This window comes from Stenella coeruleoalba (genome assembly GCF_951394435.1).
Source record: "Stenella coeruleoalba genome assembly, chromosome: 1".
Classification (NCBI taxonomy): Eukaryota; Metazoa; Chordata; class Mammalia; order Artiodactyla; family Delphinidae; genus Stenella; species Stenella coeruleoalba.
The window spans coordinates 83,534,228-83,557,998 of record NC_137169.1 but is presented as its reverse complement, the minus strand read 5'-3'; the positions used below and the strand labels follow the sequence as shown (position 1 = coordinate 83,557,998).

Below are 23,771 nucleotides of genomic sequence, written 5' to 3'. Positions count from 1 at the left end.
TACAACAAATGCTAAAGGAACTTCTCTAAGTGGGAAACACAAGAGCAGAAAAGGACTTACAAAAACAAACCCAAAACAATTAAGAAAATGGTCATAGGAACATACATATCGATAGTTACCTTAAACGTGAATGGATTAAATGTTCCAACCAAAAGACACAGGCTTGCTGAATGGATACAAAAACAAGACCCATATATATGCTGGCTACAAAAGACCAACTTCAGACCTAGGGACACATACAGACTGAAAGTGAGGGGCTGGAAAAAGATATTCCATGCAAATGGAAATCAAAAGAAAGCTGGAGTAGCAATACTCATATCAGGTAAAATAGACTTTAAAATAAAGAATGTTGGTCTTCCCTGGTGGCGAGCAGTTGGGAGTCCACCTGCCGATGCAGGGGACACGGGTCCGTGCCCCGGTCCAGGAAGATCCCACATGCCACGGAGCAGCTGGGCCCATGAGCCATGGCCGCTGAGCCTGTGAGCCCAGAGCCTGTGCTCCACGATGGGAGAGGCCACAACAGTGAAAGGCCCGCGTACCACAAAAAATAAAGAAAGAAAGAAAGAATGTTACAAGAGACAAGGAAGGACACTATATAATGATCAAGGGATCAATCCAAAAAGAAGATATAACAATTATAAATATATATGCACCCAACATAGGAGCACCTCAATACATAAGGCAACTGCTAACAGCTATAAAAGAGGAAATCAACAGTAACACAATAATAGTGGGGGACTTTAATACCTCACCTAGAGCAATGGACAGATCATCCAAAATGAAAATAAATAAGGAAACAGAAGCTTTAAATGACACAATAGACCAGAGATTTAATAGATATTTATAGGACATTCCATCCAAAAACAGCAGATTACACTTTCTTCTCAAGTGCACACGGAACATTCTCCAGGATAGATCACATCTTGGGTCACAAATCAAGCCTCAGTAAATTTAAGAAAATTGAAATCATATCAAGCATCTTTTCTGACCACGATGCTATGAGATTAGAAATGAATTACAAGGAAAAAATGTAAAAAACACAAACACATGGAGGCTAAACAATACGCTACAAAATAACCAAGAGATCACTGAAGAAATCAAAGAGAAAATCAAAAAATACCTAGAGACAAATGACAATGAAAACACGATGATCCAAAACCTATGGGATGGGGTTTCCCTGGTGGTGCAGTGGTTGGGAGTCCGCCTGCCGATGCAGGGGACGCGGGTTCGTGCCCCGGTCCGGGAAGATCCCACATGTCGCGGAGCGGCTGCGCACGTGAGCCATGGCCACTGAGCCTGCGCATCCAGAGCCTGTGCTCCGCAACGGGAGAGGCCACAGCAGTGAGAGGCCCGCGTACCGCAAAAAAAAAAAAAAAAAAAAAAAAACCTATGCGATGCAGCAAAAGCAGTTCTAAGAGGGAAGTTTATAGCTATACAAGCCTACCTCAAGAAATAAGAAAAGTCTCAAATAAACAATCTAACCTTACACTTAAAGGAACTAGAGAAAGAAGAACAAACAAAACCCAAAGTTAGCAGAAGGAAAGAAATCATAAAGATCAGAGCAGAAATAAATGAAATAGGAACAAAGGAAACAATAGCACAAATCAATAAAACTAAAAGCTGGTTCTTTGAGAAGATAAACAAAATTGATAAACCATTAGCCAAACTCATCAAGAAAAAGAGAGGACTCAAATCAATAAAATTAGAAATGAAAAAGGAGAAGTTACAACAGACACCACAGAAATACAAAGCATTATATATTAATAAACTTGCCTTAATTGACATATATAAAATTCTGCCTCTAGGGGCTTCCCTGGTGGCGCAGTGGTTGAGAGTCCGCCTGCCGATGCAGGGGACATGGGTTCGTGCCCCGGTCTGGGAATATCCCACATGCCGCAGAGCGGCTGGGCCCGTGAGCCATGGTCACTGAGCCTGCACGTCCGGAACCTGTGCTCCGCAACGGGATAGGCCACAACAGTTAGAGGCCCGTGTACCGCGAAAAAAAAAAAAAAATTCTGCCTCTAATGTATTAAAGGGACATAAGACATTTACCAAAACTGACTATATGCTGGGCCATAAAACAAGTCTCCACATTCCCCAAAATTTCAAAATATTGAAAGCATTAATGTATTCTCTGACCCCAGTGGAATTAAGCTAGAAATCAGTAACAAAATAACTAGAACATCCACCAAATATTTGGAAATTGGTTAAAGAAGAAATCAAAATGGAAATTAGAAAATATTTTGAACTAAATAATAATGAAAATATGATCTATCAAAACTTGTGAATACAGGTTCAGTGGGAAAACTCAATGACAGTGGTTACACTGAGAATGAGGGAAAATGACTGAGAAGCAGCCTAGTAGGGGCCTCTTGGGGGCTGGTAATGTTCTAAGTCTTACTGGAGAAGGTGACTACTTGAGTCTTGTCCCTCTGTGAAAAATTCACCAAGCTGTACATTTATGATTTGGGCATTTTTCTACATGCCTGTTATATTGTAAAAAAATTTTACTTAAAAAATAAACAGAAATTATTCCTGGCTCCTCTTTTTCTCACACCTCACATCTAGATCATCAGCATGTCCTGTTGGCTTTAATTCAAAATTAATACAAAATCTGGCCATTTCTCACTACCTCCCAGCTGCTAATCTTGTGTAAACCAACAGCATCTCTTTCTTGATTTATTTCAGAGTTTTATGTCAGTCTTCCTGCTTCTGCCCTCGCTCCCTACAGTCTATTGTCAATTCAGTCACCACAGTGAACTGTTCAAGCTGAATCAGATCATCTTACTACTCCACAAAATTGTCCAACTGCCTTCTCATTTCATTCACAATAAAAGCCAAATAATTGTCATGACCTTCATCTCTGAATGACCTGCACTACCATCCCCTTACTTCATCTCCTACCCACCCCCACCCCACCGCTGATTCACTCTACTCCAGTCTTAACCACCTCTTTACTCTTCACAGAACACACCAGGGACATTCCTGCCCCATGACATTTGCACTCGCTGTGTCCTCTGCTTGGATGTTTCTCCCCCTAGATTCACAAAGCTCATTTACTCAGGTCTCTGCATAAAAATCACCTTTGTCCCTGACCATTATCATTGCAATTCCCTCCACCAACAACTTCCAATTCCTCTTCAGTTCAATTCACCAAACATGAATCCAGTGTCAATATGAGCAGGTACTGGTCTAGTGCCGAGGACAAATTAGTAAACAAAAGAGGCATGATTCCTGCCCTCATGGGACTTACATTCTAGCAGGAGGAGACAATAACAGATTGAACGAGTGTAAGAGAAAGACGAAGGATGACTTCCAGGGTTTTGATTCAAACAGCTAGAAGAATGGAGTTGCCATCTGCTAGGATAAGAGAGACTGAACATACAGCAAGTTCAAAGAAGAAAAAAAGTCAGTTCCGCATTAGGCATTTTCTGCTTAATTTTCCTCCATAGCTCTTATCAACATTGACATACTATACATTGTACATATTTACTTGTTTATTATCTATGTTTACCCACTGGAATGTAACCTCCAAGAGGGCAAAGACTTGTTTATTTTGTTCACCGCTATATCGCAGGTATCTAGAATCAATTTATCTGTTCCATAAGCATTTATGGAGTGCCTTCTAGATGACTGGAACCGTGCTAGGCTAGACCCTGTATGTTTTCTACCTGTAAGGAGCTTAGAGTATAATGGGATATACAGACAAATAAACAGTCTGCATACAATAACTCTAGGAATCCAGGACACCATGGGAGTGTGCAGGAGGGGTATCACACATAGACTCTGAAGGGGAATTCGAGAAGCTTCCTGAAAGAAGTGGTATTGTAATATTGTAACCAAGAGCCAAGTTATCTACTTGAAAGGGAGAAGGGCATTTCAGGAAGATGGAACAGCATGACCCAAGCTTGGAGGCCAGAGGGACCATGCACTACCCAGGAAGTTGCAAATTCACCTGGTATCTTAGCTGTACCCTAGAGAACATATCTGTGTCAGATGGGAATTGAAGGAGTTATGTCACCAAAAAACACACTTGGCTGAGCAATGACTCTACCAGAGATCCCAGCCAAGGCCAGCAAACACAGGCACCTGCAGCCAGCAGCAAGAGCAGCGATGGCCACCATCCTCCCCACCCACCAGACAGCTGCGATGGCAGCAACAGCAGAGGGTTCCGAGATTCACTACCCACCAATAGCACTTCGTCAGGCTTGACCATCAAGACCAAGCGCAAAATGGAGGTCAGTTCCTCTACAGTTCATCCTTGAAGGTAGTGTCTGTGTTCCCAGTTCGCCTGCAGGCAGAAACAGGAAGACGGGACAAAGACTAATTTCATAAAAACAGGTAAACACTCCTGAGGAGTTTGAGGAGGGAAGAAACTGCATAGAAAAGACTGGAATTTCTGTTCACAGAATGGGAGGTTGGTGCCATTTGTAACTTTGTTTGAACCCACAGAAGACAGGGAGAGTCTGGTGACATTCAAGTTCTACAAGAGCATGCATTCTCAACAGGGGTGATCTTACCCCCAGGGAGGTGAAATTGGTTCTTGGGGTGAAAATATCTTAGGTATTATAATGGTTTGTTGCCCTCCAAAGGCTGTAATACATAAACAGATGTACAGTCTATCTATGGTACTAAAAGTACACCAGAGGATGGAGAGTGGGCACGGGGAACAGCCAGGAGAGTTTTAAAAGTGTCTAAAAAGGCTACTTAGGGGGCTTCCCTGGTGGCGCACTGGTTGAGAGTCCGCCTGCTGATGCAGGGGACACGGGTTCGTGCCCCGGTCCGGGAAGATCCCACATGCCGCGGAGCGGCTGGGCCCGTGAGCCGTGGCCGCTGAGCCTGCGCGTCCGGAGCCTGTGCTCCACGGCAGGAAAGGCTACTTGGGAAGGTTGGAATTTTTTTTTTTTTAAGGATAAGCACTTAACTAGAACGAAGCTCTACTTGAGAGATGGAGACCAGGAAGGTTTAAACGATGTGTTCTTCTGGAATAAGAAAGAGTAGGGGGCAGGGATAGAAAGGAGCAAAAAGGAAAGCATTCTGGGTTGGTGGAAACAGCATATGCACAGGCTTCGAGTAAAAGGAAAAGGTGAGCAACACAAAATGCAATAGAGTGGCCGAGTAAGATAAGGTCCGGGCAGGCTTTATTGGATTTAGCAATTAGGAGGTCACTGATCATTTAACCTCTTTGCACTTCAGTTTCAATACTTGTTAAATTAAATTGAAAAATAATCTCCAAGGCAACTTACAGCTCTAAAGACTCTCTCACCTGGGCTGGGTCTCTTTACACACAGAAACACACATAAAACATATCCATACACTTCTTCATACTCCCAACACACATGTTAATCTATTTCGATAATCTAATTTTCCTATCTCTCTGCAGCTATATTCGCCTTTGGAGATTAACAGTTCTCTTTGTTTAATTATAACAATCCTTTTAAAAATCGGCTACAAGAGTGTACAGTTCCCTGATAAGCTGAGCTGCTGGACAATAAACTGGTCAATATCAGTTCCTATAAACATTCCTAATGCCTTGTAAATACCTTTTATAATGCCATAAACTCTTTAGAATGTGGATACTAGATTTTATTTCATGCGGAAAAAAAAGATTTTAAAACACAGATTCATTCAAATGGGGCAAAAAACTATCTCCTTTTGAACTATCATTCGTTCATTAGGCAGTTACTAAGTGCCTACTGTGTGTCAAAAAGTACCATATGTGCTTGGGAAATTATCAGTGAATAAGACAAACAGTTCACAGCTTCCAGGAGTCTAGGGTAGAAAAGCAGGGGAGTAACTGAGAAGTTGATAATGTTAGCACACCTCAGTCACTGCTAGCATCTGGCCATGTGGGTAACATGTTTGAACCTTAGACCTATTCCTGGCAACAGAGTCTGAGGAATAGAAGGATGGACTTACCAGGGGGAAAGATGGCAGCACAGACACAGTCACTCAAAGAAGGGGGTTTTCTTAACCGTATGGGGGCCATAGACCCCTTCTTTGAATCATGTCTAAAATAAGATTATAAATGAAACCAATTATATTAAAATACAGTTATCAATTGTAAAATTTGTGATATAGTAATGTATGTCTGCTTCTTTACTAACACAGTAAATAACCAGATGGAGTGGCTGTCATAATAACGACTGGTAACTTTGAAGCAGCGGGGAGCATAAATGACATGTTGAGGTACTTACAACCTTATAATGTGTTATGAAAATACCTGTGGTTTCTATTGATGACAAAGTCACAGCTACTATTAATAATACTGTGGTCTGTTGCCTATGTTTATAATTGAACAGAATGTTAAATTTCAGTAGCGGTTAATGAAAGTACAGAATTTTTTTACTATCTAAATTCACAGACTCCCCTGAATTCCATCCAGAGACCCCTTGCAGACTGCAGCCCCCTGTTCTGGAACATAAAGCTAAATCAGGATTTCTGCTTTCAATCACATGGCTCCACAGTCACTTCTAGAGCTTCGGCTCCATCACTGGGATTTCCCAAAGAAGTAGCTAGTCCATTATTTGGAGCACACTGCCATCCCATGGCTCCTCCTGAAGAGTTTAGCATTAATAACATCCACAACAAAGCAGCCTTTTAGGGCATTAGACCAAACCTGCAAATTAATGCACCGGCTCATCACAATTCATTAATCAAACTCAGACTGGATTTAACAACAGATTATTAAAGATCAAAATTATACCCACAGAAAAAAAAGGCAGCTCCCAGAGGGTCAAATGTAATGTGAATGGTTTTGCATAAAACCATAAACTTGCTATTAAATTAAAAACAGGAAAAATTATGTCCACTGCTTATCTTCAGTCGTTTTTTGTTTTTTTTTTTAGGGAATGTTATGCTAATTTATTTCTTTGCTGTTCCTGGTTACACAGTAAAAGACTAAAAGGTTAAAATGCAATGGTTCTTTTGATGTTTGGTTGAGCAACTTACACTAACATCTACTGACTGAGGTAAAGAAATTAATGAAATTACTCCCATAATTCATTACTAATGGAACACTGTCAATGCTTTCAACTGACAGTTCACACAAATCCGCCTCAGTCACCGAGACACCTCATGGTGACTGACAGTAGGGCTCACTTCTGATAATGCTCCACAAAGCAGAACTCAGCTGCCTTGTCCTACAATTTCCTGATCCCTCATCTCTGTGCTCTTGCTTTTCATGAGCAGGTCCGTTCTGTGAACAAAAGCAAGAAGGAGGAAACAATGATTTGAATTTTTCTCTCTCTTCAGGGAATTTAGGCAGACCTGCTGGGGATTCCCAAAGACATAAACATTCAGAATGCTCTAATTTGGCAGATCACAGTGCTGCAACCAACTGTGCAATGAATTTTTTTTAAAGGTTAATATTTTAGAGCAGCAAACAGAGATAAAGAGCATAACAATAATAAGAAGGATGGGGAAAACTCATTTAAAGAACTGTATGATTTTGTGACATCTATTCTCGTTCCCCATTAGGACTGAACCATTAGTTCTTTCTGTTTTTGCAGAAACAGAAGCAAAAATTACTAGCACACATGCTGATTAAGGTAGGTAAGTAACATTTCTGGAAATACAAAATGTTTTATTCAATGTAGGTACCCGTTTGATATTTATAGGGTGTTTTGGTCTTAGTAGTGTCTATTTTAAACTGTAAATTCCTAAAGGGAAGGGACTATGTCTTTGTTGTATATCTGAAGATAATGAATAACTTCTCTTTGAAGTTATACCAAGATGGTACAGAATGATGTTATGGGTGAGACAAAATATACCAAATGATCATACATGTATAATACATTATTATACGCATATATAATAAAGTCCAAAAGAGTCAACATATTCAAAACACTTTATAAATACAGGGAGTGTCTAACGCAGCGACTCAAGTGTGGATTTTGCTTGTGTTGTTGTAGTTACATCCTAAGCAGCACGTACACGTTCCAATTTTGTCGTCCCCCTCTCTCAATCCCTGGCAATCTTTTCTGCCAGCTCAAGATCACAATCCATCTTAACACAGCATTACAAACGGCCTCCATCAATCACTCAGTGATCACTTAAAATGAAATCTATTCCCTCTACCCAGGTACAGTACCTGGCACATAGTAAGGACTCCGTAAGTATTTGCTGAAATGAAAAAATGAAACTCCCTCTCCTCTTTCCAAATGAAAACATGCTATGTTAGGGCTGTTTTTCTAAAATCAATTTAACCATCACTAATCCCCACGAAGTGTTATCATAGAGATTAACTACAAATAAGTGCCTGATCAAAATATTTTTTATTTTTGCAGTGAGCCTCCAATGTCATGCAGATGCTTATTACTCTCTCACGTGGGAAAATGGATACACCTGCAGAGAAAGCGATATTTATTTGAAAACACAATTGTAAAACTCATATCATAGAAACTAGGGACATTGTAGGCCACCAAGATTAACAAAAATGGAGCAGAGCTTAACTTCTGAGTGGAAGCACTTTGGGCAGAAGAGTTCTGCTGAGACACCATACTTCTCTAAGGTGAAGTAAGTGGGAAAATTGTAATAATAACTACAGTGTAGAAAGCCCGTGCTCGGGAACAGGCATCTGCTTTGTGGGTGGAATGAAACAACAATCCCATCATGTAGACATTAGCATCACCACTTTACTGAGCAGGAAATTCAAAGCACTTCAGCAGCTCACCTGAGGTCACGCCAGGGAGTCACTGAGCCAACGCGAAAAATCATGTCTGGCTCCAAAGCCCCTGGGACATGACTATGCTCTGTGCTGCCGCTCTTCTCTCAGACATTTTCCCTTGTGTGCCCTCCACTAGCACCATCTCAAACCTAAAAATTAATCACTGAAGAAAAGATCTGAGTCCCATACATATCCTTGTACCAATTCTCCTTAGACAGGCCACAAAATGTAAGTGGCAGAATAGCAAAGAAGTTAACAGTGTAGGCCACGGCATGGATGGCTTAGATTAGCTTCCCTGTTCTATACCTTCCTTGCACAGGCCATTTTCTTACCTTCTTTGTGCCTTGGTTTTCTTCTAAATAAAACGGAAGTGGTAATAATGCCAATATTGTGAGGTTATAGTGATAATTAAATGAGTTAATACATGTGAAGTGCTTGCTGCCTGGCACACATAAAGTGCTGAATAAAGTTGGCTGTTATTTTTAGTTCTTTTGGCCATAATGCAATGGACATTTGGACATTGCATATCCACAATTCAGCAAGTTAGTTGACCAGCTTCCAAACACCAAGTTTTATTGAGCATCTAATACATTGCAACCTAAACAACAAAAGAGCCTGAAAGTAGTTCTCATCCAAGACATTAGGTTGTAAATTCTTTGACATAATGGACAATTTGGCAAGTCCTCCCTAAGTCCCTGTGGTATAACGCTGTGTTCCATACCACACAGATGAGCAAGTGGTAGTGAAAACAGAATAAGAGGGAATAGTTTTCATAAATTTTGTCTATAAAATCACTAAAGCTTTCAAATTAATCTATTCTTTTAACATTGAGGAAATAGGGACCTCATACTTAACCTTGCAACCCAGATCACCCAGGCAGTAATTACAATTTTGAGACTTGAACCCACAACAGATGCCTGCTATTTCTATAGCTTTAACCTGCCCTTCTAATAAAAGAATTCAAACATCCTCTTTCATTGCTATTATTTCTTAGATACAACTCGTTTTAACACATTATAACTATTTGACTCTTTTAGCCGATTATATAATAATAATAAAAAATATTGACAGCATAGAAATATCTAAATTCTGAGACTAGCTTGAAACGCCACCTTCCATATGGGCTCCAATATGATAAAACTAAGTACCCAAGTATTTTATAGTTTTTATTAGAACTGACGCAATGCTGAATTAAAAATCATGAGTCGTTCAGTGCCCACACCCATATAACCTGAAGTAGTCCTTTGAAACATGATATTCATTGAATGAATGTTGAATAAACACTTGCATTCCCTGCCAAGGGGAAACTTTAAAATTACTACAAGCTAGAGGAACCCATGAACTCTGTAGATAACTGCTGGCGATCACTCTCTTGATTCTTTCCTCTTGGTTGGAAAAAGCAAGGGGACTTAGTTTATGGAAGAAGATAATAAGGATACACAGCAATCTAACGTAAACTGAATAAGGTATACATTCATTCTTTCCTGAGAAGCCCAGCTCTTCATATCCTACGTCACCCCCAGGTGAAAATGTCTAAGTGACACTCTGACCACAAGTCAAAAAGCCATATGACCACAGGTGAACTGGGTTTGTTGAGCCTTATCCTAAGCTATATTTCATAAAAATACTCTCTCTGGATCAATGAAATGCAAATGCTAAAATTATCTTGTAGTACCATCAAAATAAAAAGAAACTTGAGAATTAAGTTGTCATTCTTAATTAAAATGAGCTTTTCAATTTCTTTACTCTAAATAACTAAAGTAGATATTAATACTATAAACACTTAACTGACTAAAGAAGGATTCTACCCACACCCCCAGTTAGAGAACACTTAATTTATACATGAGGCAGCTTATAAGTATTTAGCAGTGTGGCTGGGGTTAGCTCTTTGGTCTACTTTTTAAATGATTAAATACTCTCCATCCAAGTGAATAGATGACTTCGGAGTTGCATTTTGCATGCTAAAACCTTCTTTAAACACATAAGCCTTGCTCAAGATTTAAGAGGGAAAAAAAATCTTAGTGACGGTACATTCATTATGTCTTTATTAAAGATGGACTTTTCCATAGGGTTATGTGCAGCTGAAAATGAGCCTCAGTTTAATAACAAAGCAAGCTTTCCTAGTACTACAAATATTATACAATTTTAATGTTTGATGTGTTCCTTAATTATAGAAAACTCTGCAAAGAATAACATCCTTGAAATTTACTATGCAAATGCTCTTAATTTATGACAAATTGCTCCTTAAAACACAAGTATTAAATCTCTATTAGATTTGTCGAGGTAAGGCACTAATATGCATCACTAAGATCTTAAATTTATAAGTAGCAATGCTGTTTGTTAGATGCAAATAAGGATTTCCTTAATTAAAATACACTATCCCCAGCCTCTCAGCAGATTTAGCTCAGTCTTTATATAGGACAGGTTCATTATCTACCTCAAGTTAATAGAAGTATGACCTACTGTGGTTATTTCCTTTAAAATTTAATTTTAATTACTATTTTGTTAATGGAAATAAAGCACTAAAGAATTGTGAAGATGATCCAAAAGCAATTTTGAAAACTTAATTAAAATACCTCTTGAAATCTTCAAAAGGAATTTAGCACTTACATGGTTTGATAACTGATGGCCTTACAAATATAGCATTAGATAACCAACTCTATAAAAAAATAAATCTTTGGATGAAGCATACTTTACAACTATAGTGCTTCCTTAGTCTGCATCTTGAACTAATGGTCCAACTAAATAGGTATAAACGTAAAACTTGTAATTCAAAATTTTAACATTAGGCAAGTGTTCTTAACAAAGAAATGAAATGAATAACCATTACACAATGCCTTCACAATACATAAACCTTAAATGCATTCAGAGTTTTTGCATAAAACCATCATGGTTTAATCCAGATAATTGCAGATGTGTTCAGTTTGTCTTTTGGTCCTTTGGGACCTGAATATAAAATTAAAAGGCTGGTAAGATGTTGTATAAAATTCAATAGCAGAGTTTTATTAGGCAGCTTCCTCTCCAATCTAAATTTCAAAGATTTACACATATATTATTGATCTTATCTGTGAAAATATTGGTTCAGTGAGTAGCCTTTAAACATAACACAATCCATAGACTTTATTGAGATTCACTACTCCTCATGAGAAAGATAAGAATATGAGATGCAGAGTATAACAAAGAGCAAGCTCCAGGCAAGAAACACAGCCTTTGTGATGTTCAAAAAATATTTAGCAGCTCTTATATTACAAACCTTGCAGTGTTATGGTTCATAATGCAATGTGCATTTTTGTACCAGACTACTTGACTACTTCCAGTAAGTAAAATCCCTGAATTCATTAGCAATAATGACTTTTTTTCCTTATAGATCTATTTAATGGAAAAGGCATTTTGCCAGACACCACCCCCTACCCTGTCAAAACAAAAAACAAAAAAACAAAAACCAGTATGCCATTCCATTGGCATAAAATCATGGATCTATTCTCTTAAACATTGGAATTCCAACTTCAGAAATTAAAGAAATTTTATTAAAAATGAAAAATAAACATATGACTAAAATGATGGGAGAGCAATTAAGTTGAAGTACCACTGAATTTCTCTAATTCTGTATTAACCTAGAAACATGATTTAGATTCACACCCCCAAAATTTGACCTTACTGAACTAACAAAAGAAATTCTGTAAAAATAGGAGAGTCCATCTTTTGGTTTTGTTCTTTTTTTTTTTTTTAATTCACCACACAGGAATTGCCAATTTGTAAGTGAGTTATTTTCTAAGACTTTATTTACATGTCAGTATTTTTAAAACTAAGGATGAATATTACCCTAGAAGCAATAAATAGGGATTAGGTTTAGCCTAAAAAAATCTATAAAAGCTTAATTTAGCCTTATAGCATAGCTGAAAGACTTACAATGAAATATAGCAGGAAGCAATACTGTTTCAATACTCGTAATTAAAGAAAATGGAAAGTTAAATTGAATTAAAGATAGTTTATTATTCTTAAATGCTCTGAGAATAATAGATTTAATTTGAAGAGAAAGCAAATGTAGATGAGACATTTATCAGAATTCTGAAGGCGACTTCTGAGCTTTTTCAAGGTCTTTGGAGGTTGTTGTCATCAATTCTGTTTCAGGGCTTAATTTCATGTGAACACATAACAACATGTATTACTTGGGCAGTTAAGATAAGTTTAATAACGAGTGCCTTTCCCTTCTCTTGTTGCAGGTATTCTTTAATATTAACTTGATTTTCATCAACAGTAAGAGTAATTTTTAATTAATAATCGGAATGGAAAAAGAGCAATGATGGAGAAAGATTTTTCTGGAGATAACTAAACATACATTGGAAGAAAGGAAAGGAGGGAGTAAGGAACAATGAAAAAGTATTGGGGAAAAAAAAAAAAAGAATTGGAGGGAAGGGGTAAGGGGCCAATAAAGAAGCATGGACATTGTAAGAAAATAGTAACTTGAGGTCTGTTGGTTCTTGGAATTTTTTATTTGTTTGGTTGTTTGTGTATATGTGTATGTGTGTATAAAACACATACACAGAGAAGAAAGAGAGGGAGAAAGAACAGTATGATTTCCTGATATCCGTCCTTCCATTTAAGTTAGGTTTTTAAATCTCAATTGTTTCTTCTGAGAGCAAAACATGCCAAAGTGGAGGATGAGTCATATGACCCCTTAAATACAAAATATAGTGGCTTAAGTATCTAGACTAATAAGCATTGAGCCTTAGAATAATTCAGAATTTTTACATAAAACCACAGTGGTTTAACTATATTGTTACAAAATATTTTGTTTGTGTTTTGGCTCTCCAGGACCTATGCAAATTATTGAGCTGATAATGAACTGCATAAAATTCAGTACCAGAGCTATATTAAGCAAGAACCAAAAACAAAAAGACGCAGAGCCCTTAACACACTCACATGCACTGGGACTCTCTAAGAGCGTACAATGCTTCCCGCATGAGTCTGAACTTTCCTCAAGGGGTATCCCTCAGTGTTAGAGTTCTGTGAAACACACTCTGGATTAGAGTCAGGAATCAGACAAAGATTCGCACCACCGCCACTATTGTTCAATAGTGATTTGGAGGATCTAGCCACTGTAGTGAAACAGGGTAAAGAAATGCGGCATAAATCAGAAAGGAAGATATGGCATTATCATTCTTTGCAAATGTTATTGGAAAATCCAAGAGAATCAGCTAAAATCCATTAAAACAAAAGAGTTCAGAGGAATGGCAAAATACGAAAGCAATAATTTTCACTTACACTAACAACAATCAGTTGGAAAATATAATAGAAAAAATATTCCACTCAAAATAAGAATTTAAAAGGGAGGGAGGAGATCACCCAAAAGAAAAATGGGCAAAGAATGTTAACAAGCAATTAAGACAAACATGCAAATAGCCAATTAACATGTGAACAGATGTTCAAACTCAATAATAATCAAAAATATATAAATTAAAACAAGATATCATTTTCCCCTTATGAGGACTGAAATGATTAAAAACACGGGTAATACCCTATCTTGACATGAAATGTGGAAGGAAGAGCCACGCTTATACAAGTAATATTACCCAGAATCCACACAGGAAATAAACAGCATGCTCAAATTGGGAAATTTGAAGAGCATTTAATAAAAGGATTATTCATAAGGGTGTGGGCAGGGTGGAGGGAACCCAAAAGGGATAAGGCAGTCCCCAAGGCTGGAGCAACGAAGTTGAGCAGAGAGGCTCACCTACCAGAACTGTGACCTTGGGTCTAGGGAGGCAGCCATCCCTCAGCAATCCCACAGGGAGGACCAGGAGAAGCAGTATCTCAGCTGAATTCTCCTTCCCTCTCACCTCCTGCCACGGCCCCACCCTGCAACCCTTCCATCAGTCGACCCAGCCCTACCAAAAGCCAGAAACCAAGGGACCCGTACTCCCAGGTCAGCCTCATTTTCTAACACCATATACAAAAATAAATTCGAAGTGGATTAAAGACCTAAATGTAAGGCTGGAAACCATAAAACTACTAGAGGAAAACATAGAACACTCTTTGACATAAATCATAGCAATATTTTTTTTGGATCTGTCTCCCAAAGCAAAGGAAATAAACGCAAAAATAAACAAATTGGACCTAATTAAACTAAAAAGCTTTTGCACAGCAAAGGAAACCATCGACAAAACCAACAGACAACCTACTGAATGGGAGAAAATACTTGCAAATAATATGACCGATAAGGGGTTAATATCCAAAATACATAAACAGTTCATGCAACTTAACATCAAAAAAAAACCTGATTTAAAAAATGGGCAGAAGACCTAAATAGACATTTGTCCCGAGAGGACATGCACATGACCAACAGACACATAAAAAGGTTCAACATTGCTAATCACCAGGGAAATACAAATCAAAACCACAATGAGATATCACCTTACACCGGTCAGAATGGCTGTCATCAAAAAGAACACAAATAACAAATTTCATGAGGATGTGGAGAAAAGGGAATCCTCGTACTCTCTTGGTGGGAATGTAAGTTGGTGCAGCCACTGTGGAAAACCAGTATGGAAGTTTCTCAAAAAACTACAAATGGAACCACCACATGACCCAGCAATTCTACTCCTGGGGATATATCCAAAAAAAACAAAAACACTAATGCACCCCAATGTTCATAGTAGCTTTATTTACAATTGCCAAGATAGGGAAGCAACCTAAGTGTTTATCCAACAGATGAATGGATAACGAAGATGTGGTATATATATATACGATGGAATATTACTCAGCCATTACAAAGAATGAAATTTTGCCATTTGCAACAACATGGATGGACTTGGAGGGTATTATGCTAAGTGAAATAAGACAGAGAAAGGCAAACACTGTACAGTATCACTTATATGTGGAATCTAAAAAATACAACAAACTAGTGAATATAACAAAAAAAGAAACAGACTCACAGATATAGAGAACAAAACTAGTGGTTACCAGTGGGGGGATGAGGGGGAGCAAGATAGGGGTAGGGGATTAAGAGGTACAAACTGTTACGTATAAAATAAGCTACATGGATATATTGTACAACACAGGGAATATAGCCAATATTTTATAATACCTAAAAATGAAGTAAAACCTTTAAAAATTGTGAATCACTATATTGTACACCTATAACATATAATATTGTACATTCACTACACTTCAATTAAAAAAATTAATATATATATAAATATTCACATATACTATAATATTGGTTTAGTCGTTTAAAAAAAGAAAAGAAGTTGGTACGAAAAATTCAAACTATTAGCTGTGTTTCTCTATGAGGAGGATTGGGAAGAAAGCTCAGGGCTCCAGGGTCAGCCAGGTCTGGGTTTGTATCCCATTGACTTGCTCAGTCAGTGTTCTTTTGACTGCAAAAAACAGAAAGAAAATCAAACTGACCTGAGAAAAATGTTTTGGTCAAGACTCACACCACCAAACCATGAGTAAGCCTTCAGAAACACCTGGATCCAGAGAATGGAACCTCATCAGGTTCTTTCTTTCTCTTCCCCCCACCTACTGACTGTCCCCTCCCAGAGTCTACCAGCTCTGCTCCTTAGAGTTGGTTTCATTCTCTCAGGCCCTCTGTTCCCACAAGTTCAATCCATGGTCACTGGCAATACTAAAAATATATTCTTCAAGTTTCATGGCCAGAGAAAAAAGAGCTTCCTGGTGCTTCAATTGAAACTGTCTCAGGAAATGGCACTGGTCAGACAAGCCTGGATCACATGGCCAACCAAGAATGAATCATCAGGGCTTCCCTCCCTGGTGGCGCAGTGGTTGAGAATCCGCCTGCCAATGCAGGAGACACGGGTTCGATCCCTGGTCCGGGAAGATCCCACATACCACGGAGCTGCTAAGCCTGTGCGCGACAACTACTGAGCCTGCGCTCTAGAGCCCGTGAGCCACAACTACTGAGCCCACATGCCGCAACTACTGAAGCCCGCATGCCACAACTACTGAAGCCTGCACGCCTAGAGCCCGTGCTCCACAACGAGGGAAGCCACCGCAATGAGAAGCCCGCGCATCGCAACAAAGAGTAGCCCCTGCTCACCGCAACTAGAGAAAGCCCGTGCGCAGCCACCAAGACCCAATGCAGCCAAAAATAAATAAATAAATGTTAAAAAGAAAAGAATGAATCATACGGCAAGCCAGGGCAACAGGGCATGATGAGTGGCCCTGTCTGGCACAATGTCAACTCTGTGGCCAAAGGACGGAAGCATTCTGTTTGGCCCTCACCGCAACTACAGGTATCAGATAGAGGAAACACAATCTCCCCAAAAGAGAAATATTCTTCTGGACAATAAAAAGGTAAATAAACACTACATATATAGTAACCTTGGACAAATTACTTAACATCTCTGAACCTCAGTTTCCTCATATGTATGGATAAAATGAAGGAGGTGATGGTACCTATATCATAGGTTTGTTGTGGGATTAACATTGTGGGTTAATTTTATTCTTATTACTTTATCATTCTCTTTATCTTTGTATTTCCATATTATTTTATTTTTTAAAAGAACATGTAGTACTTTTATTTACGAATAAGAAAGCTATTTCCATTTTGAGAAGAGAGTTCAACAGTATAATTAAGGAAAAGCCAACAGGCAAGTTAATCATTAATTATTTAAAATTTGCGTTTTATATCTACCATTTACAATGTAACTGTCATTACAGTTACCACATTCTGTGTTTTACATTATCAAGTTTAATTCTCACAATCACTCCATGAAGTAGGTACAATTCCCATTTTAGTGACCAAACTGAAACTCAAAGAAGTAACTTACCCAAGTGTTGGGCTGCACCCCTCCGGCCTACAAGGCTTGTACTTGCCCAGCTTCAAGATGGAAGAAAGAGTGGGGAGTCAGCGACAGAGGTATCAGTGGTTTAAAGGATGGGGGAGCTTACACGTCTGAAGCAAGGTCCTGGAGCAACACCCCAATGTGTGCGGCAGACTGTTGTCAGGATATGGTGGCAGTCTTTGGGGAAGGAGAGGTTACCAGTTATAGGGGCAGTTGATGTCAGGTTGGCTCATCAGTTACCAGGGAAACCAGCAGAGGGGCACGCCCCTCACCCCCACTTTGATAAGAACAATCACTCACTGGGGCCTGGGGCAAGTACTCAGGAAGGTCAGTCAGGTGCATAGGGTGTAGGCGCAGCAGGCACTCGTCAGGCAGGGGATGCACAGAAAGCAAGAGGACTGCCATCTTGAGTGGTCTGACCATACACCAAGGACACAGACCAGTAATTAACAGAGCTGCTGGGTAAACTCAGGATTGTCTAAAGGGGTCTGCAAACTACAACCTGTGGGCCAAATCCCACCTGCCACCTGTTTTTCTATGGCCCATGAACTAAGAATGGCTTTTCCACTTTTTAACTGTCAAAACAAATGAAATAAATACTTTGTGACATATGAACATTAAATGAACCTCAAATTTCAGTGTCCATAAGTAATGTTTTGGTGGAACACAGTCACACCCATTTGTTCTCATCTCTCTATGGCTGCTCTAGTGCTGCAGTGGCAGAAGGAAGTAGCTGGGACAGAGATCACACGGCCCACAAAGCCTAAAATATTTACTATCTGGTCCTTTGCAAAAAAAGTGTGCCAACCCTGGTCGAAATCCAAAATCCACTGTCTTTCAAGTACATCTCACTGCCTCTCCTTGATAGTGCCTAAAAATTATCTGTTGGATGCTGTCATTAGGAATCTCCGGTGGCCCAAACAAGAGAATTTCAGTGCAAGAAAACAGAAGAGCATGAGCAATTCATCTTGTGGGGAATGCAGAGAGAAAAAGGAGGCAAAAGAGCGTCTGCAGCCATACCACCCTAAATGCACCAGTTCTCAAAAGCTAAGCAAGGGGGGCCTCCCTGGTAGCGCAGTGGTTAAGAATCTGCCTGCCAATGCAGGGGACACAGGTTCGATCCCCGGTCCGGGAAGATCCCACACACCAAGGAGCAACTAAGCGCGTGCGGCACAACTACTGAGCCCACATGCTGCAATTACCAAAGTCTGCGTGCCTAGAGCTCATGCTCCGCAACAAGAGAAGCCACCACAATGAGAAGCCCGCGCACCGCAATGAAGAGTAGCCTCCGCTCGCTGCAAGTAGAGAAAGCCCGTATGCAGGAATGAAGACCCAATGCAGCCATAAATCAATCAATCAATCAATCAATAAATAAAATTTAAAAAAAAAAAACTAAGCAAGGTCGGGGCCTGATAGTACTTGGATGGGAGGTAAAAACTGCACCAAATGATGACATCTGCTCAGGACAGAGTAGGGGAAAGAAACAAGGTTACCGGTTCCCACATGGAGCGACCATCCACTGACAGCACGCTGTCAAGTTGAATGCCTGAACTCAATATCACATATTATTCACAATACCTAGTGGGGTAGGAAACGTTTTGTAATAAAAAATTTAGACGTAAACCCTGCACTATTATACATTTACACCACCCAAAAGCAACAAAAATAAAAGGGATGCGGGTAAGAAGTGACCTATTAAAATTCTTATAATCAAAACTAAAAAACTTTGAATCAGTTTGTAAATATCAGAAGATAGTCTGCTTTTCACTATACATAAAAAATATGGACTTCCAGATTCAAAGCGATCCTAGGGGGTTTTCTAATATATTCCCTGCTTCATTATACCATTGCTACATTTACACCATCCTTGGAAAATAATTGTCTACTATTTTCTCAAAAACCTCTTAAGGCTGTACAACCACATGTGTTCACACAATCTTTTCTCATAACCTTTATACATAAGCGATGTTTCTGATATAATCAAAACATCACCATTGAGAATAATTTTTCAGAGATGGAATAGTAAATCCATGACTTCCTTTTACTTCTTCACTGATCTACTGTGCAGCTTAGATATACATGACTCTTACCCAGGCTCTAAGTTCTTTACTTATGAATCTAAGCTAATATGGAATATTTAAAGACTTAGGCTTACAAATTTTATGAATTCCCTTACAGTTTCTGACAACAGATGTCAAGTAAGTACAAGGCATTCTCATCATGGTATCACTAGACGCTATTTCTCAAGGTTAAAAATCTGAGTTCCCCTGAAAGAACTAAGGAGCCACTGAGCCACTAGCGAAGGAGGACTAGACTGAAGACACAATGAGAGGGGTGGCCACCACTTGTTAGCTGCACGCTTAGGCAAATTACTTAATCTCTTAGCCTCCACTTTCTTTATTGTTGAGTGGTTGTGTGTATTAATGTCTCTTAAAGCCCTCTGCACACCACTAAGTGCTGTAAGAAATGTGAGTTTGTATTATTGTCCTAAATAATTGTCCCTAGGATCTCAAAGACCACTGATTTAGAAACACAGTACATTTCATACATAGAGCCAGATCATTTTTAAGCTTCTGAGGACTGCTTAGGGTTAAGAAAGCATAGCATATTATTTCATGAACAGCATTACAGGTAGGAATTAAACAGGAAAAGGTTGATGGTTTGAGAGAAATAGAGAACATTTTGTTCTAACTCACTCATATGTTCTTTGTCTCATTGGGCTTCATAAAGCTACAGTGAAGTCTTGATTGGAGATTGCATATTACCTGGCAGGTTAACCTTTCTCTTCTACAGGATTTGGGTTCAAAAGATGATGACAAAACCACCATGTGTCTAAAAACTGATCTTTTCAATTCTACTGTGTAAGCAGGTTGAGACTGCTATGCCTGTTAATTAACCCCTCAATCCCCTCAAGGTAATTGAAGCATAAATTTAAGATAAGATTTATACAGTAGATAAAGTAAAGAATCCAGAGCATGCTTCTCCCACCCTATGCCCCTTCCTATCTCAGTTTGACAAAAAGCAGATTCCACAGCCTGAGCCCAGATCCACTGAGAGGAGTGAGGTGTGTACTTTGAAATAAAATAAAGCATAACACTTCACACAATATTGTCAAATGTATACTTTATAAATGTCTGGTCTTACAGAATTTTCCTGTTCTCCTTATGTATATTTTTGTGTAGAGAAAGGATAAACAGATCCCATTGTCTTTTCTCATTTTGTTAAACGTTGTAGTATTAGGCCAATTCTAACATATCAACTACTTTAACTTAGAAATTATTTTAGTTACAGACAATGATCTGTTTGGCTTTGTTCAAAATCAGCTCCAGGATGATCCTTCTTATATTTCCATTAACTATGAAATTAAATAGAGGAGGCAATTTTTAAAAGAGAAATATTACTTTTAGCCTGAAACCCTAAGTATTGAGCTTTGCCTGCAGTGGGTTTTTTTCAATTAAATTATAAACCATGGGTAATAGAGATTTATAATGGGAGTGCTGATACAATCTTAACTATAGGGAAACCATCCTACGTGCTCTATGCAGTATATGGATGGATTATTTGCATTAAATTATCTTTAGGAAATGCAAACAAAAAAAAAGAAAAATGTAAAGCTTGTTGCATTATTAGCATAAAATTAAAGTCCTTGAATGCATAATTGTTCCATACCCAAAGCACTGACGGATTTTATTCTTAGAGTTCAAAGACCTCCTGATTAATATGCAAAATAGCCTCATTTCATAAGCAGGGGTTTTTTTCCCCCTCTCAGAAAAGAGACAGTTCTTTCCTGGAGGAAAATACTATGAAGTTTAGAAAACACTAACTAATATTGATATAAAAGCCCACACATCTATATAGCCAAAAACAATAACAACTAGGTGCTATTAGAATATTTATATTTCTTCAGTCTGCACATGACTATAAATTGTATGTTTAACCAAATAATACCTAGCTTAGGAAGATTAAGTGTACAAAATAAAAAGGGAAAACACTGTCTTTCTCTAGAAAGGTTTACCTATTTGTATAGTAACTTTTTAAAACTATTTAAAAGAAAGAAAATCCAATAAAAAGAGAAATTCTGGATCTAGTAGTATAAATTTAAATTATCTGACTCCAAATCTAAATTTACAAAGCAGGCTCCCTCCAATTTACATGGCCCCAGTCACCAAAGACTTGTAACAAGAAAACAATAATAAAGTTTAAATAAAGTTAAAAAGTACGTCAACAAATAAATGATTCTCCAGAATTCTAATTTTTTCTTATTTTTCTCTAAATAAATATCAGAATACTTTAATCCGTGGAAGTGATTTACTGGGTTATCTTCTTTAATAAATTTCTTTCCAGTGTGGACAGTACAGAACAACTGATTTTTATTCTGAATATTTAAATAATTTAAAATAATTTATGTTCTTTAGAGTATCTGACCCATGTTGCAAATCAAACTATAACCACCACAACACACTGTCAAGTTCGAGAAAATGTAGTAATTTCTTTCGACCAAGAAATGTTTCTTAAAAAGAGATATGAGGTCTTAAAATTCAGTGCAGTCCCAAATGTGTCTCATTCATTTGAACAATGGCACGTCAGTATATGGAACTCAACCTCCAGCTGTAACACCAGGTTCACTACCTGATTAGGAGTAATACTCTCTTAATATGCAGTATTCATATGGCAAGTACTGATTAAGAATCTAGTATGTGCCAGGGAGTGTGTTGGGCTTCCCAGCATTACCATTATCCCATTTGGGCCTCATATTTATATTTCACATTCATATTCACCAACTATAACCTGATACAGCTAGTTTTGAGATTATTCTATCTAGCAGTGTGTTAAATTCTTAGAATGTTCAGACTATAAACTCATGCCAAACACACTAGGTAAAAAGTTACTCTTTTCAAAAACTCTTCTAGAGTTAGTGAAGAAAGAAGGATACACAATTCATCAATGTCTTTTTCAAGTCCTTAACATGTAATTGATACTCAATAAGCAATTGAGAATAAGTGAATGGTTAGATGACAATATTAAACCATATTCCCATTCTACTCAAAATTCATAAAATTCAGAAATGTTTAAAAGTATACTCTGAAATGGAAGGAATACAGATTACATATTTAAAACTCTACTTTGAATGTGAAAATGGTTTTACTTATTAAGTTGTCTTGTCAATAGGAGACTCTGCTATTGCCTCATTAAATAAGTATGTACAGACATTCATTATATGATAAAATGTCATTACATTTATCATATGAGTCAACAAAAAGCATGTTCCAAAAATGACTAGATGATTTAAAACTCGTTCAACTCAGAAAGGGCCCAGTACTCCAACATAATGGCTGAGATTAAAACTGTTTTTGTATTTTTGCCACAAGGAAAAAACATCAGTCTTTTTGCTCACTCTACTGATTTTGCTAACCTAAAGGTTGAAATCAGCATTGTTACTGGCAAGAAAAAAAACACACATTCTTTCATTATTTTTTATATTTTTAAAGTTTTAAAATAGAATATAACAAAGTATTTCACTTATAAAGTACTTTACAGTTTACCAAGTGTTTTCATACAAGCCACCTTCTTTTAAGGGATTTAAAAGAGGCTTCCCTGAGAAATTACTACCCACAGATCACTACCTGTGACAGTTCTATTGTATTTCTAGCTGTTTAAACCACATCTGTAATATAGAATTCAATTCTAGGTGCCACATTTTCAGAGGGACATTGGTCAATTAGAGTGTAATGAAAAGCAAAGGTCCAGGGGCATCCCTGGCTCGGTGGTCCAGGGGCATCCCTGGCTCAAAGGTCCAGGGGTTATCCCTGGCTCAGTGGTTAAGAATCCACCTGTCAATGTAGGGGAGACGGGTTCGAGCCCTGGTCTTGTAAGATCCCACATGCCGCGGAGCAACTACGCCTGTGCGCCACAACTACTGAGCCTGCACTCTAGAGCCCGCGAGCCACAACTACTGAGCCCGCATGCCAAAACTACTGAAACACGTGCGCCTAGAGCCTGTGCTCCGCAACAAGGGAAGCCATCGTAATGAGAAGCCCGCGCACCACAACAAAGAGTAGCCCTCACTCGCTGCAACTAGAGAAAGCCCACGCGCAGCAACCAAGACCCAACGCAGTCAAGAATAAATAATTTTTTTTAAAAAAAGCAAATGTCCAGGTGAATAGGGGAAGCTATAATTTTTTTTTTTGCGGTACGCGGGCCTCTCACCGTTGTGGCCTCTCCCGCCGCAGAGCACAGGTTCCAGACGCGCAAGCCCAGCAGCCACGGCTCACGGGCCCAGCCCCTCCGCGGCA

The 23,771-nt window shown here is 38.6% G+C and overlaps 1 protein-coding gene across 2 annotated transcripts in view; it reads right to left on the bottom strand.

Moving 5' to 3' along the window:
- Positions 1–23,771, bottom strand: part of RWDD3 (RWD domain containing 3) — a gene marked incomplete at its 5' end in the record, with an annotated part of 83,191 nt that overhangs the window by 34,759 nt on the left and 24,661 nt on the right. Inside the window, one exon of one of the 2 annotated variants that reach the window (XM_079899524.1) lies at positions 17,620–17,655. The exons of the other annotated variant lie outside the window; for it this stretch is intronic. Of the gene's footprint in view, positions 1–17,619; positions 17,656–23,771 lie in introns of those variants that run through there. 2 annotated transcript variants of the gene reach the window in all.